We start from the raw sequence: 15,026 nt of genomic DNA on the forward strand, positions 1-15,026 counted from the left end.
ACACAAAAGGCGGGGGATATCATAAATTTATGGAATAAATCTTTGACACATCCCATTGGTTCGCCACTTGAAATTTACAAAATGCAGGCGCGTGGAGCAGTAACATATGGTGGCGAATTGTGGGGCAATAAATGTGCCCCTGAAATTGTTACTACAGAAAATAAGTTCCTACGGAACTTGGCTGCTCTACCATCGAGCTCACCACTTCTCCCCCTTAGGCTTGATCTAGGATTAAGATCAATAAAGGAGGAATTAGGTGTAAAGCCCCTAACTTTCTGGAGGCGACTCTGGGTAACCCCCGAACTTTCGTGTTACCGGAGTGAATTTTTGGAACTTTACCAGCATACAGCTTTGCGAAAAATTCAATGGTTAATATATATAAAGAATGAATTATTTGGTATGGGTCTAGCGGCCCTGTGGACAAATCCACAAGAGGCCTGCAGTACGATATCCCGCAAAGACTTGGTCACTCTGTACTATGACCGTAATTTGATTGCTTCTTTAGCAAATGATACACTTGGGCTAATGTCTACTACTTTCTTAACAACGAAGGACTTTTATAAGTTGGAGACAGTCCTGTATGACATTAACCCTATTGGTCTCAGGAAACTATTTCTCCAATGGAGACATAATGCATTGCCAATTAGAGCCCTCACTAGTAGTTGGCACCCACCTACTCCCAAAAACTATCCGGCTTGTACTGATGAGCTGGAGAATGAAACACATCTACTGTTCTTCCGTCCATCCTATGCGAAATCCAGGAAAAAGTGGATTATTCCCCATTTGCAGAAATTGGGGTTTTAGGCATCATTTGGATGCCTATCGATTGCTGAAATCAGATGTATCGCCTCTAACTGTATTTGCTGTTACCAAGTATTTAGCTGCTGTGTGGAATATTAGAAGAACCTTTTTGACTAAATGAAACTTCATTTGTATTACACGAAGTTCTTATTCCTAGTTAATATTTTTGTAGATGATGTAATTTTTCTATTTTCTAAAATATTAATCATTGTGTCTGTTTTGGTCTTATTTGTGTTGTATTCCTTTTATGACTTCACGAAGTCGAAATAAAGATCAATGAATAATGAATGAATAGGAATGCAGTTGTGGCTGCAGGCTGCAACAGTCTTGATTATTGCAATATTTCTGAGATGCCTTAATCTGAATGCACATTATTGAATACATTTTAGTCAGTACAAGAAAAATACCCCATTGAAATAAATCCCATTTTAACTATTATATGAAATGGAAATACACAGAAGTCTTAACATGCACTTAGGAAACTTTGCTGTGAAACTTTAAAAAACAAGTTTTCTTAATCAATGCAAACGGACAGAGACCAAGTAAATTAGTTTTGCAGCCTTAGTATGCTAACTCAAACACACAAACACTATTTTCTAATTAATACACTTCATCAGAGTCTATAAACTTCCTTCAATTGACTGTTTTGCTGGTAATGTGTAATATTATGTGGTGGCTTGCTTGGTTATGTTGGTGGTTTGAGAATATTTAAGGTAGATAATTTGTAAGAAAGTTAAAGTTTGGGGCGCTAGGTCGCACATGAGCAAGATGGTTCCTGCAGCTCAGGCCATTAATCCGTCCAATTATCCTGCCCAGGAGGTCTTTAGATGTGATCTATCGCACCAGCGTGAAGTGCAAGATCTGGTGACCTAGAGGTGCTGCCGCAGAGCCTCCTGCCCGCTGGTATCTGCTACAGAAGCTCCTCTGAAGTTACGCCGGAGATGCTGCCGGACGTGCCTGGATCCGGAGCGGCCAAGGTGCAATACGGGAGCACCGTGGCGCCCACGTGGTCACTAGGCTGTGTGCCTGTTTTGTTGGAGAACCGCAATGTTACCGTGAGACGGTCGTAATTGCGGATTGACCCAACCCCCACCGCAAGTGCCTGATGCCTCCTGCACACTCCCAGGCTGGTGGCCGGGAAAGCCCCTCCGGCCCCTGCTGCACCACCCACCTGGCGGCCACGAGGCACAGCGCGTTACCTGCCACTACTGTGCGTTGAAGTGACATTAGAGTGCGTCCTCTTTGCTGCTCGAGGTGCCTGCACAGCATTAACCCGTTAGAAACGGTTGGAGCTTCCCGATCGGCTAACACAGACCTTACTGGTGAGTTCAGGGCCAGTGTGTTGTGTCGGAACCGCGCTGGCTCAGTGGACATGCCTCGGCCTTGCGGCGGCAAATCTACTATGCACTAGTGAAATGTATTTGTTCCATTAAAGCTGGCGAGCCCCGCGCCCCAATCCGAGACGGATTGTTGCCCTGCGGTGCCTAGAGCGTCCTGTTGATCTACCTAGCTCGCACCTGCGGGAGGCGACAGCATAGCTGAGTGGGCCACATGAGCGCGGCCTCATAGTTGCTCGTGGGATCCAACCGGCGTGTTCCCAGGCCACCTTACAGACATTGCACTTACAGCTCATCTTTACCCTTCTTGTATGCTGGGGACACACAAGACTGGAAATTTTGCTGCAGGACCACTCCCTAGATTGCGAGCTACCCACAGCCTGTAGAGGGGTGAGCGCTGTGGAAGAGGAACTGCCCATTGCTGTGGCCATGAATTGATGTACGCTGAATTGCTTGACTTTCATTAACACAAAGTGAAGGTGGTCCGCTGGCACTGTTGACTTTCTCTGCGTTCTAGTGGCCTGTTGTTGCAGGGTTTGAAAGCACTGTGGGCACAGTCGTTAACAGCATACCGAGACACCCCTCTTTGAGAATCCTATGTGGCACCATTCTTCTTTATTACTGGGTGTGCGGGGATAGAGGATTGTGGACTCCAGAATAGTGGCTGATACAGTAGAGTGGGATCAGCAGAATGGGGTTAGACGGATGCAAGGCAGACTTGGCTGCCATTTGAGACCAAAAAGGGTACCCGATCACAACAAGAGGATTCAGATCTCACTGGTGAAGACCAACCACAAAGGACGACAACTGCAAGAGGAAGACATGAAAGGACTTCTGCTAGAGATGAGACAAAGCCTCGCCTCCATAGAATGCAAAATCGACACAATGAATACTTGTATGGACGCCATTGTCCATAAGCTGGATAAACAGGACGAGCACATCAAAGAGGCCAAACGCCGAATCTCCGATACAGAGGATAACACATCGAAAATGCAAAATCAAATGACGCAGATGGACAAACTACTTAGAGTCATTGCTGCCAAGAATGAAGACCTTGAAGCGCGCAGCAGACAAAATAATATCCGCGTTATTGGCATCCCAGAAAGTACCAACACAGGCCGATGGAAGAATTTATAGAGAGACTGCTGCGCGAAACAATTGGTATCGACTCCTTATCCTCACAATTCATAGTTGAAAGGGCACATCGCTCCGTGGGCCCTAGGCTACCACCAGGCAGCGCCCCTCGCCCCATCATCGCGAGGCTGCTTAACTACTGCGATGTGGCACTCAGGATGGTGTGGGAAAAGTGCCGCCTCATGTTTGAGGGGGAACGCTTTCACCCTCTACCCTGACTTCACGGCCACCGTCCAGGAGGAGCGCCTGAAATTCATCCTGGCCAAGCAAAAACGTCACCAGGCACAAATAGATTACGCAGTAATATACCTGGCCCGACTACGTGTAACGCACCAAGGCAAACAAGACTTTTTTACTACTCCGCAGCAAGTAGATGATTTCTTGAAACGCATTAAACGGCCAAATACTTCTCATGCCACGCAGGAATCGTGACCTAGATCAAGGTCACCGGGCATGGAATAATACGACATACATCTTTATTGCTGTGTGCCTCATGTGACTGGTGTAGTACCTAGTCTTCTCCTCTCCATCCTGCCGCAGCCTTCGCCTCCAGCTGTATGTTGGGACAATGACACGCTGCAGAGCGGCCTTGGCGGGAAGTTGCGGTTGGAGCAACACGAACAGATAAGTGCCTCCCTGGGAAGGAGTGACAATGGACACCGGGCACCCCTGTCCCCGACGAGTTAGTTTTATTAACTAACCTGCTACTCGGAGGGCAGGGTGTAACCGTGCTTATACCCAGAAGACCCCCTTATGGGCGATCCCCCCTACTGCAGATAAAAATGCAGGATGTTTTTGTTGTTACGGGTAACGTGGGTGGTGGAGGGAATGTTTAAAAAAAGGCATTGGAGGAAAGGAAAGTGTTTTCCTTTCCTCCAATGTCTTTTTTAAGCATTCCTGCTGCACGATCGCGCCTGAAGCGCGATCGTGCAGCAGGAATGCCGTATCATGGCCTCTCTACCGTTTTATAGGTTCCCAGATATAGATTACCCAATTTGTAGAGCTGGAAATTGCCCCACAAAAGCAGTTAAGATCAAAGTTTTGATTCCTTTTTTTTCATTATAAATTACTTACTGTGAATTAAAGCGTTCCTAATCACACCTAGTCTGGGAGGGAACTCAGAAACAGGAAGAGAAAGTGATTTGCCCAGGACAGAAGAGCAAAATTGAGTCAAGTGGGGGAAAGGCCGGATTATGAAGGAGAATCAATATTTTGGGTGACTTTAAATATTAATTAGGTCTTGCTAAAATTAATGATAACCTTGTTCTTCCTTTTTATTTGAATAAACCAATCTCATTACATATTTAAAATAAAGAGAACACTTAATAAGCTCTATTGCTTTTAAGGGCCTTTTGTGTTGGGAGCGGCCCCTTGGGCAAGGGTCGCTCCCCTTGGGGAAATGAAAACAAGCTTACAGCGCGCACTGCTGTTAATCAATTAAAACTGGACAATCTAAGCCATTGCACTAAATGTAACTTTATGAAAAATTTGGTTGTTTACAAACTAAAGAGAGGATGAAAGGGTGGATTAGCCTATTACATTTCATTAACGGGGATATTCAATTTAATGTCAATCAAGATACTTCCATAGCTGAATGAAGTGGAAATAGTCAGCACGATAACCTGCTGAGAAAGGTTGACATTTCCCAAATCAATACTTTGTCTCAAAACATTTTTTTTTAAAGTGGGTAACAACACCAGCTTGTAATTTTAATTGTTCATTTAATGAGTCTGTTGGTAATAGAAATAAGTTCTATGAAGAGCCTGGTGGTCCCTGTAATTTACATAACTACCGACAGTCTCGTTGCTGCAGGTTTAAACTAAGCCAATTACAATCTGTTATGCGCCACTAATGCAATGAATATGATTTAGTGTGACTTTAACCACCATTGGACTTTATGAGCTTAACAGAAAGTTGGTCGTGCGCAAAATCTTCGGGCAAGGTGAGTGGCAAGAGCATTTACTAAGTGCGTTAGCCGAGCTCCCACGACCTGCTGCCTCAATGAACCCAGACCATGAGCGTCCTAAAAGCGGTCCTTGTTTCACCCTTCAGTGGCCTGGCCGATGTTAAAGCCATAGCTAAACATTCCAGATTTAACAATAAAGTGATGACCTCATCAATGTTGGCAATTTCAACATGGATTTCCCCTTTTTCGCAAAACTACCACCTCGGGGTAGGTGTAGGATAAAGATACTTCAGATGTAGAACTAGATTATGTATGGTAGGTCGTGTGTGGTAATTAGGTGATTTATGGTTGGTTAAGTATGGTACGTACCGTAGGTAGGCATGGTAGTTAGGTATGTCAGGCTTGGTATGATAGGTAGGTATTGTAGGTTAGGTATGGTAGGTACGATAGGAAGGTCATACACACTTTAGGAGCAGTACTAAATTGGGTATGGTACGTTAGGTATGGTACGTATAATTAGGTGAAGTATGGTTGGTTAATTAGGGGAGTAACCATAGGTAGGTATGGCATAAAGGTAAGTCAGGTTAAGATATGATGGGAAGGTCAAACACTTCAGAAGTAGATTAGGTATGGTAGTTAGGTATGCCAGGTTTGGTATGATACGTATGTATTGTGGTTAGGTATGATAGGAAGGTTGTACACACTTCAGGCGCCGAAATAGATTAGGTATGGTAGGTATAATTAGGTGAGGCATGGTTGGTTATTGACTTACTTACTACAGGTAAGTCAGGATAAGTATGGTAGATAGGTATAGTAGGTTAAGTATGGTAGGTATGAAAACTTAAGAATCCACAATGCTTACAGTACTAGAACAATGTGGTCTGCCCAGATATATAAGTAAAGAACTCTACTGATAGCTTCTGAATCCAGTAGGTCTATGAGGCCCACACAGGTGTGCAATTGTAGCAACTTCAGCAATAGTTTTAGAACCCACAGAGATGGCAGTACTAAGTCTGTGAGGCCCACCCAGATCATGAAGATAGCTAATTTTGTGAGATCTTTTAAATCCAGAGATCCTGCATGTGTGGTAATGATTTTTTATCTATTTGTGAGGTTATGTACCATTCATGAATGTCTATGTTAGCATGGCCGCTTTCAGGCCCATCTGTTCCCTAGGGGGACAGAAGCCACTAGACACCAGGGCTTTTTAAATGTTGGTGTTGGGAAGTGACTCCTTGGGCAAGGGTCGCTCCCCCTTTTTGAGGGTGAATTGTTGGGCTGTTTCTGCTCCCAGTGGGGGGCAGATCAGCCTTATGCTTTTAGGCCCACCTACCACCTTTACTTGGCTGGTAGATAGTGTGTGGACTAGTGCATTATTTGCATGCGATTGTAATGTTTTATTTCTCCTTTTTATTCTAGTGCAAAGTTTTTGTTTCTCGTTTGCAGTTTCGGCAGTGGTTGGTCTGCAGTTTTGCGTAGTTGCATTTTTTTGGTAAGAAAATGATTTTTGTTGGGTTTACTCCAAATGAGTATTAGTGTCATACATGAATGAATTTTTTGTAAGTGGTGTTATAATAGCAGCATATTTAGTTAGTGTTTTGTGCATGAAATTCCTTGCAATGTGTTTTGCGTTGTCTTATGTCTAATTTTCTTTTCTTTTTCTTTTTTAGTGGGATACTGTTGGTCCTTACTGTGTCTGTGCAGAGTAGGTGGTGGGGAGTCTTGCTGCTTCTGGCAAGTGAGTGGTATAGTGTTGGAGTATATAAGCCTTTGTGATAAAGCTACATTTTGTTTATTTCTTATTTTACAACGGGTTTGTTGTTGTTGACTTGTTTGACAAGTTACCTTTAGTAGTAAGCATTATGGCTAGCCATAGAATGACTGCTCAGCAGGTGGTTGGTATGCTTCTTGAATCTTCCTCTGAGCAGGATTATGAGACAGTGCGTCTGAGGGAGAGGAGGGAGGGGGAAGATTCAGGCAGTGACTTTTCTCTCCACATGGAATCATCGGATGATGAAGATACTCTCAGTGCGGATGAAGCTACTCTCAGTGCGGATGAAGTGCCTGTTTTAGAGGAGGACACTACTGTGACGATGGTGCCTTGCCTGTCGCGGGTACTTGGGCCTCCCACACGAGTGAGGCACCATTTTTATTGGGAGACCTGGGGGAACGCTGGGTGGTAGGATATATGTGTGAGCCCGGTGATACCACAACTTTCCCACACAAAAATGTGTGAAAAAAGTGATTTTTTCAGCTGATATTGAGGTTTGCAGGGGATTCTGGGTAAGGAAACGTTGGGGGATCCACGCAAGCCATACCTCCCCAGAAGCCCCTGGGTGTCTAGTTTTCAGAAATGTGTGGGTTTGGTAGGTTTCCCTAGATGGCCACCGAGCACGGGGCCAAAAACCCAGGTGACCCCCCCCTTGCAAAACCAGGTGGTTTTGAAATAGGATTTTGATGTCGCCTCACTACGTTTTGGGCCCTTGCCTATCGTGGGTACTTGGGCCTCCCACACAAGTGAGGCACCATTTTTACCAGGAGACTTGGGGGAACGCTGGGTGGTGGGAAATTTGAGTGAGCCCGGTGATGCCACAACTTTCCCACACAAAAATGTAAGGAAACGTTGGGGGATCCACGCAAGCCATACCTCCCCAGAAGCCCCTGGGTGTCTAGTTTTCAGAAATGTGTGGGTTTGGTAGGTTTCCCTAGGTGCCGGCAGAGCTAGGGTTCAATAACGACAGCTAGGCACTTTGCCAAAAAAGGGTCATTTTTCACTGCGAAATTGAGGTGTGACCACATTGCGTTTTGCGCAGTTTCCTGTTGCGGGATCTAGGCCGACACGCACAAGTGAGGTACCGTTTTTCTCGTAAGACTTTGGGGCATGCGGGGTGGGTGGAAATTTGTGGATCCATGCAGATTCCAGAACTTTCCACCACAGAAATGTGGGGACAATGTGTCTTTTTGACAATTTTTTAGGTTTGCAAGGGATTCTGGGTAACAGAACCTGGTGGGAGGCAGTCAAGTCACCCCATCCTGGATTCCCCTGGGTGTCTAGTTTTCAAAAAAGTATAGGTTTGCTAGGTTTCCCTAGGTGCCGGCAGAGCTAGTGTTAAAAAACTACAGCTAGACACTTCGCAAAAAAAGGGTACATTTTCATTGTGAAATTGTGGTGTGTTCACGTTGGGTTTTGAGCCATTTCCTGTCGTGGGCACTATGCCTACCCACACAAGTGAGGTACCATTTTTATCGGGAGCAACCGTTATTACCTATTGATTTTTGATGCATTTCTGCCTTCCAAATGAAAGACGGTGTAAAAAAGAAGTCATTTTGAAAAATGACCGATAATTCTCATGCTAGTATGAGTATTCCCAATTTCGAAAATGTGCAAATATGTACTGTTTCTAAACTCTAATTTGTTCCCATTTCAGAAATACATACGTGTCTTTCATACCGATTTTTCCATGTATACATTTTCCCACTATAATTGCTATATACCCGGAACATAATAAAAACCATTGCAAATTGCTGCTCAGTTTTTGACTCTGGGTTCGTCGGGTTCTTGGTGAATCTACAAGTCCTATATATCCCCACAACCAGGAAGGTCCAGCGGATGTAACTGTATATTGCTTTCAAAGAGCTGTCATAATTAGAAGAAGTTACAGGTAAAAACGTTGACACAAAAGGCTATATTTAACTGTTAGTTTCTAAAAAGAAACCTTGATGGATCTACACAAATGACCCCTGCTGAATTCAGAATGTTATCTACTTTTCTAAAATGTATAGCTTTCCAGGATCCATTATTGCTTTCACACCCATTTCTACCATTAACTGGAAGGAGGTTGAAAGCACAAAAAATAGCAAATAAAGGCTATGTCCCAGAAAAATGCCAAAACAGTGTAAAAAATGTTGGTTTTCTGACAAAAGTCTGCCATTCCCTATAAGCTGGGAAAATCAAACCCTTTTTTGATACCATTTGCATAGAAAAATCCAGACGCTTTCATTTGCAGCACGGTTTTTCCCATTTTTCCCAAAAAACCCAAAATGTAGCTGCATTTTGTCTAATTGCTGGGACCCCTCTGGGGGAACCCACAAACCCTGGGTACCTTTAGAATCCCCATGATGTTGGAAGAAAAGGACGCAAATTTGGCGTGGATACCTTATGTGGTTAAAAAGTTACAGGGGCCTAAGCGCGCACTACCCCAAATAGCAAAAGGAATATGCTACTTACCAGTATGCATCTGTTCTTGGCATGTAGAGCTGCAGATATATACACTGTGCATAGATCGCCATCTGGTGTTGGGCCCGGATGTTTGCAGTTTGTTTTTCTTCTTGGACAGTCTTTGGAAGTCACGAGTTCGGTGACTCCTCCTTCGGTCCGTACTGCGCATGGGCTTCGGCTCCATCCTCAGATTGTTTTTCGCCAGCAGGGAAAAGATGGAGCGTAGTGATAATAGTGAAGAAACCCATGTGTGTTGTATCTAAATAAGATAGCCTGGAACGGATACAGGTAGCCGGGTGGGCGTGTATAGATCTGCAGCTCTACATGCCAAGAACAGATGCATACTGGTAAGTAGCATATTCCGTTCGAGGCATATGAGCTGCAGATTATACACTGTGCATAGATTATATAGCAGTACCCAACCCTAGCGGCGACCACCGGTATCCGTTGCAGTAGTTTGAAACAGTGTCTTTAGTACAGCCTGGCCCACACTAGCTTGTTGTTTGGAGTGCACATCTACACAGTAATGTTTTGTGAAGGTGTGCGGTGTTGACCATGTGGCTGCCTTGCAGATGTCATGTAAGGGTATGTTCCCTAGAAAAGCCATAGAAGCCCCTATCTTTCTTGTAGAGTGGGCTTTAGATGGAACAGATAATGTTCTTTATGCTCTGTGATAGCAAATTTGTATGCACTTTACAATCCACCTAGCTATCCCCGATTTTGAGATGGGGTTGCCTTTATGCGGTGGAGAGAAGGAGACAAACAACTGTTTAGTCTTTCTGAAGGGTTGTGTTCTTTGTATGTAGTACAGTAAAGCCCATTTAACATCAAGTGTATGTAGAGCCCTTTCCGCAACAGATTGGGGTTGCGAGAAAAAAACCGGTAATTCCACCGATTGATTAAGATGGAAGGGGGGAAATGACCTTGGGCAGAAATTTTGGATTTGTGCGAAGTATCACCTTGCTGTGATGTATCTGTAAAAAGGGTTCTTGTATAGTGAACGCTTGTATCTCACTAACCCTTCTAAGGGAAGTGATAGCTACGAGGAAAGCTGTTTTCCAAGTGAGGAACTGTAGCTCACATTTATGCATTGGTTCGAAAGGCGGACCTATTAGCCTTGTAAGAACTACGTTTAGATTCCATACAGGGGAAGGTGGTGCCCTGGGTAGAATTACTCTTTTAAGGCCTTCCATAAAGCTTTAATAGCAGGCACTCTGAACAGTGATACATGCTGTCTGTTTTGCAGGTAAGCAGCAATTGCTGCTAGGTGTAGACGTATGGATGAATATGCCAGGTTACACCTTTGAAGATGGAGCAGATAGCATATGATGTGCTGTATGGATGCATCTAAGGGGTCGATTGTATTGTTACAGCAGTAAACAACAAATCTCTTCCACTTTGCGGCATAGCATGCCTGAGTGGTAGGACGTCTGGCTTCCCTGATAATGTTCATGCAATCAGGGGGAAGGTTAAGGTATCCAAATTCTAAGATTTCAGGAGCCAGATCGCTAGGTTGAGCTGAGCTGGGTCCGGGTGCCTGATTTCTCCATGGTTCTGGGTGAGGAGGCATGGGGACAGGTGCAGCTTTTGGTGTGGTACCACTGAGAGCTGTAGTAGTGTGGTGTACCACGGCTGCCTGGCCCATGTTGGAGCTACCAGAATGAGTCTGAGGGAGTGCTGTTGTAGCTTCCTTACCACTAATGGAATTAGTGGGAGAGGTGGAAAGGCGTATGCAAATTTGCCTGACCAGTTCATCCATATCGCATTGCCTTTGGACAATGGGTGTGGGTATCTGGCGGCGAAGCTTGGGCATTTTTTGTTTTCGTGGGTGGCGAAGAGATGTCTATCTGAGGAAGCCCCAACTTGTGGAAGAATGGGTGAAGAACTTGTGGATGCAGTTCCCATTCGTGCATTTGCTGCGTTTGTCTGCTGAGCAGATCTGCCATGGTGTTTTGTATGCCTGGGACGTGTTGTGCCAGGAGAAAGATTTTTTGTGGAATTGCCCATCTCCATATGCTCTGTGCTAAGCGGGAGAGCTGGGGAGAGTGTGTCCCCCCCTGTTTTTGAATATAATACATTGCAGTCATATTGTCTGTGCGAATTAGGACTGCCTTGCCTGAAATTTGTTTCTGAAACGATTTCAGGGCTAGAAAGATCGCCAATAACTCCAGATGGTTGATGTGGAGTAACCTCTGTTGTGGCGTCCATAGACCTTGCACTGTGAGGTCTAATAGATGCGCTCCCCAGCCGGAGAGCAATGCGTCCGTTGTTAGAATCACCTGAGGAACCGGGTCCAGGAACGGTCGCCCTTTGGAAAGGTTTGTGGTGTTCCACCACTGCAGAGATCGATGGGTGCGGCCGTCCACCAACACCAGATCCGTCAGCTGACCCTGGGCCTGGTTCCACTGGCGTGCTAGGCACTCTTGGAGTGGACGCATGTGAAGTCTTGCATGAGGCACTATGAAAATGCAAGACGCCATCATCCCTATTAGTTTCATGAACACTCTTGCTGGGAGAGAGTGCTGAAGAAGGAACTTTTGGCGCAGGCCTTGCATGCTTGCGATTCTGGCTGAGTTGGGATAGGCTATAGCTTTTGAGGTGTCTATAGTGGCACCGAGGTATTGCTTTGTGTGAGACGGTATCAAGTGGGACTTTTGGTGATTCACCGTAAAGCCTAGCTGGTGGAGTAGTTGTATGGTAGTGTTTGTATTTTGTACACACTGGTGGTAGGACGCGGCTTTTATGAGCCAGTCGTCCAGGTAGGGGAAGACGTGAATGTTTTGTCTTCGGAGGTGTGCTGCCACTACTGCCAGGCATTTGGTAAACACCCGTGGTGCGGTTGTGACCCCGAAGGGGAGAACCTTGAACTGATAATGTTGGCCGTCCACCACAAATCGTTGGGTGCTTTCTGTGAGCAGGGTGTATTGGGATATGAAAGTATGCGTCTTTCAGGTCAAGTGTAGTGAGAAAGTCGCCCTGACGGAGGAGTGGGAGAACTTGCTGAAGAGTTACCATATGAAAATGGTCTGAATGGATGTATGCATTTAGAGGCCGGAGGTCTAGAATGGGCCGTAGGGTCTCGTCTTTCTTCGGTATGAGAAAGTACAGAGAATAGACCCCTAGATTTTGCTGATCGACGGGTACCTGCTCTATCGCGTGTTTTTGCAGGAGGGAGAGTACCTCTTGTTTCAGAAGTGTGGTATGTTCTTCTGACATCGCACGGTGTCTGGGTGGAATATTTGGGGGGGTAGAAGTTAGTTCGAGACAGTACCCTGACCGAATAATTTGGGTTACCCATTTGTCTGATGTTATGGCCTCCCAGGTGTGAAGGAAGTCCTGTAGTCTGCCCCCGACCGGAGTGGAATGGTCTGGGGGGAGCGGGGGAAAGTCATTGTGTGGGCGGTGTGGCAGAACGGGCGGTGTTGGTTTTGCCCCTGCCTTTATTATTGTTTCCTCGATATCCACCTCTTTGGTAGCCCTTTGAGAAGGTATTTTGAGGAGGGGACTTGTAGGAAGTGGAGGCGTTATCGGAAGAGTAACCTCTGCCAGAGCCTCGAAAGGAGGAACGGCGAAAGGAGCGTCCAGGGGTTTGTGATTGCAGGGCTCCCATAGACTTCGCCGTATCTGTATCCTTCTTCATTTTTTCCAGGGCTTCGTCTACTTTTGGGCCAAATAAGTATTGTTGGTCAAAAGGGTGGTTTAATATAGATGCTTGGACCTCTGGTTTAAAGCCTGAAATTCTGAGCCAGGCGTGACGGCGAAGCAGGACACTGGTGTTTATAGCCCTGGACGCCGTGTCTGCTGCGTCAAGTGCACATTTAATAGAGGTGTTGGTAATAATCTTTCCCTCTTGTATTCGCTCATGAGCTTTATTCTTGTATTTCTCCGGGAGATGCTGCATGAGAGCCTCCAGCTCATCATAGTGCGCTCTATCGTACCTTGCCAGCAGCGCCTGCGTGTTGGCGATGCGCCACATATTGGCAGCTTGCAAGGCAGTGCGTTTGCCTGACGCATCTAAAAGCTTGGACTCCTTATCAGGTGGTGGAGCCTCACCAGATGACAGAGTTGGAGCGCTTCATAGCTGTGGAAACCACTAGTGAGTCTAGGGGCGCAGGTCCTTTAATATAGACCGGATCCGTGGGGGCTGCCTTGTACTTCTTTTCTATTCTGGGGTTTAAGACCCTAGCTCTAACTGGGTCTTTGAAAACCTCTGTGGCATGCTTGGTCACCCCTTTAAGCATGGGTAATATAGCGGTGGATTTATCTGCTATGTCAAATGTGTCAAGTAGGAAGTCTTCCTCAACTGGATCAGTGTGTAATTCCACCCCATGGTAGTGTGCCGCCCGTTGTAAGAGGTGGTGGAACCCCAGGGAGTCCTCTGGTGGAGACGGCCTGGATGGATAGAGATCATCCTGAGGCACATCTGGGACATCGGGATTGTGATAATCCTCCCATGGGTCAGGTGTTCCCGGAGGAGTGGGGTCCTGCAGGGCATCTGTGGGATCATAGAATGGATCTCCGTGGTCATCAGGGTCTGGAGACGGGGTTGGAGACCGATGAGGCAAGGGTGGAGAAGGTGGGGGCGGAGATGGAGGGGGTGGAGGAGGTGGAGGAGGAGGAGGAGGTGGAGGTGGAGGTGGTGGGGAGGGTACTCTGAACGGGGATGTGGCAGAGTCCTTCCGTTTTGGTGGTGGAGGAGGAGTTGGTTTGTCCAAAAGTCTTTTCTTGGAAGACAAAATTAAATGTCCAGTCCTTGGATCCTTTGTTAAAGTCTTTTGAAGAGGATCCGGTGCGAAAAGCTCGGTGCCGACGTTTTCGGAACCGAAGGCTTCGTCGGTTTATCCGTGCCATGCTTTCTCGGGGTGTCCGATTTTTTGGTCGGCGCCGAGGCAGGCTTCGACACGGAAGCGTCGGTGCCGAGGGATTTGTGTTTGGTCGGCACCGAGAGGCCAGGTTTCTACACCGATGGCTTCGGAACGGAACTAGTTTTTGGGCCCCTTACCTTCAAATCCTCTTCAACGCCATCTTACATGGTTCACCGGTACCATCAACCTGGATGGGTGCGGAAATTATTCCCATCTTTAAAAAGGGATCTCCCCTTGATCCAGGTAACTATAGGCCTATAAGCCTAATAGATGTGAGCCAAAAAATTTATTCTAGGCTCCTCCTGCAACGGCTACAGAACTGGATAGAAGAGAATAATATACTAACCCCACTTCAAGCGGGATTTAGGCCCAAAATGTCAACTATGGACCAACTATTTAGGCTCCAGATGCTTTATTGGAAACATGTCATATTGGATGGGGGTAGCCTATATATGACCTTCGTGGATTTGAAATCCGCCTTTGATATGGTGGATCGTAACCAGTTATGGAACCTACTGCTAACCATGGGGGCCCCGCCATACCTATGCTATCAATTGAAGATTCTCCACGATGGGACTTACGCTAGAGTCCGTTACGGAAAACATGGAAACTTGACTGGCCCCTTCCCCGTTGAAAAGGGAGTACGACAGGGCTGCGTTCTTGCCCCAACCCTGTTCTCTCTCTTTCTTAATGGGCTCATTGCCGATCTTTTGGACACCACTGACATAGACGCACCAAAATTGGCCTCTAGAAAATATCCTGCC

The 15,026-nt window shown here is 46.1% G+C and overlaps 1 protein-coding gene and 1 long non-coding RNA gene across 4 annotated transcripts in view; one reads left to right on the forward strand and one right to left on the reverse strand.

Moving 5' to 3' along the window:
- The window catches only part of LOC146775824 (uncharacterized), a 61,200-nt gene extending 53,039 nt beyond the window's left edge, over positions 1-8,161 (forward strand). Inside the window, exons 2-3 of the long non-coding RNA XR_014972397.1 lie at positions 6,598-6,670; positions 6,849-8,161. This is a non-coding gene — a long non-coding RNA (uncharacterized LOC146775824). The remainder of the gene's footprint in view (positions 1-6,597; positions 6,671-6,848) is intronic.
- Positions 1-15,026, reverse strand: part of LOC146775817 (FH1/FH2 domain-containing protein 1-like) — a 2,636,482-nt gene that overhangs the window by 2,513,886 nt on the left and 107,570 nt on the right. The gene's annotated exons all lie outside the window — the stretch shown is intronic.

This window comes from Triturus cristatus, chromosome 12 (assembly GCF_964204655.1).
Source record: "Triturus cristatus chromosome 12, aTriCri1.1, whole genome shotgun sequence".
In the NCBI taxonomy this organism is placed as follows: Eukaryota; Metazoa; Chordata; class Amphibia; order Caudata; family Salamandridae; genus Triturus; species Triturus cristatus.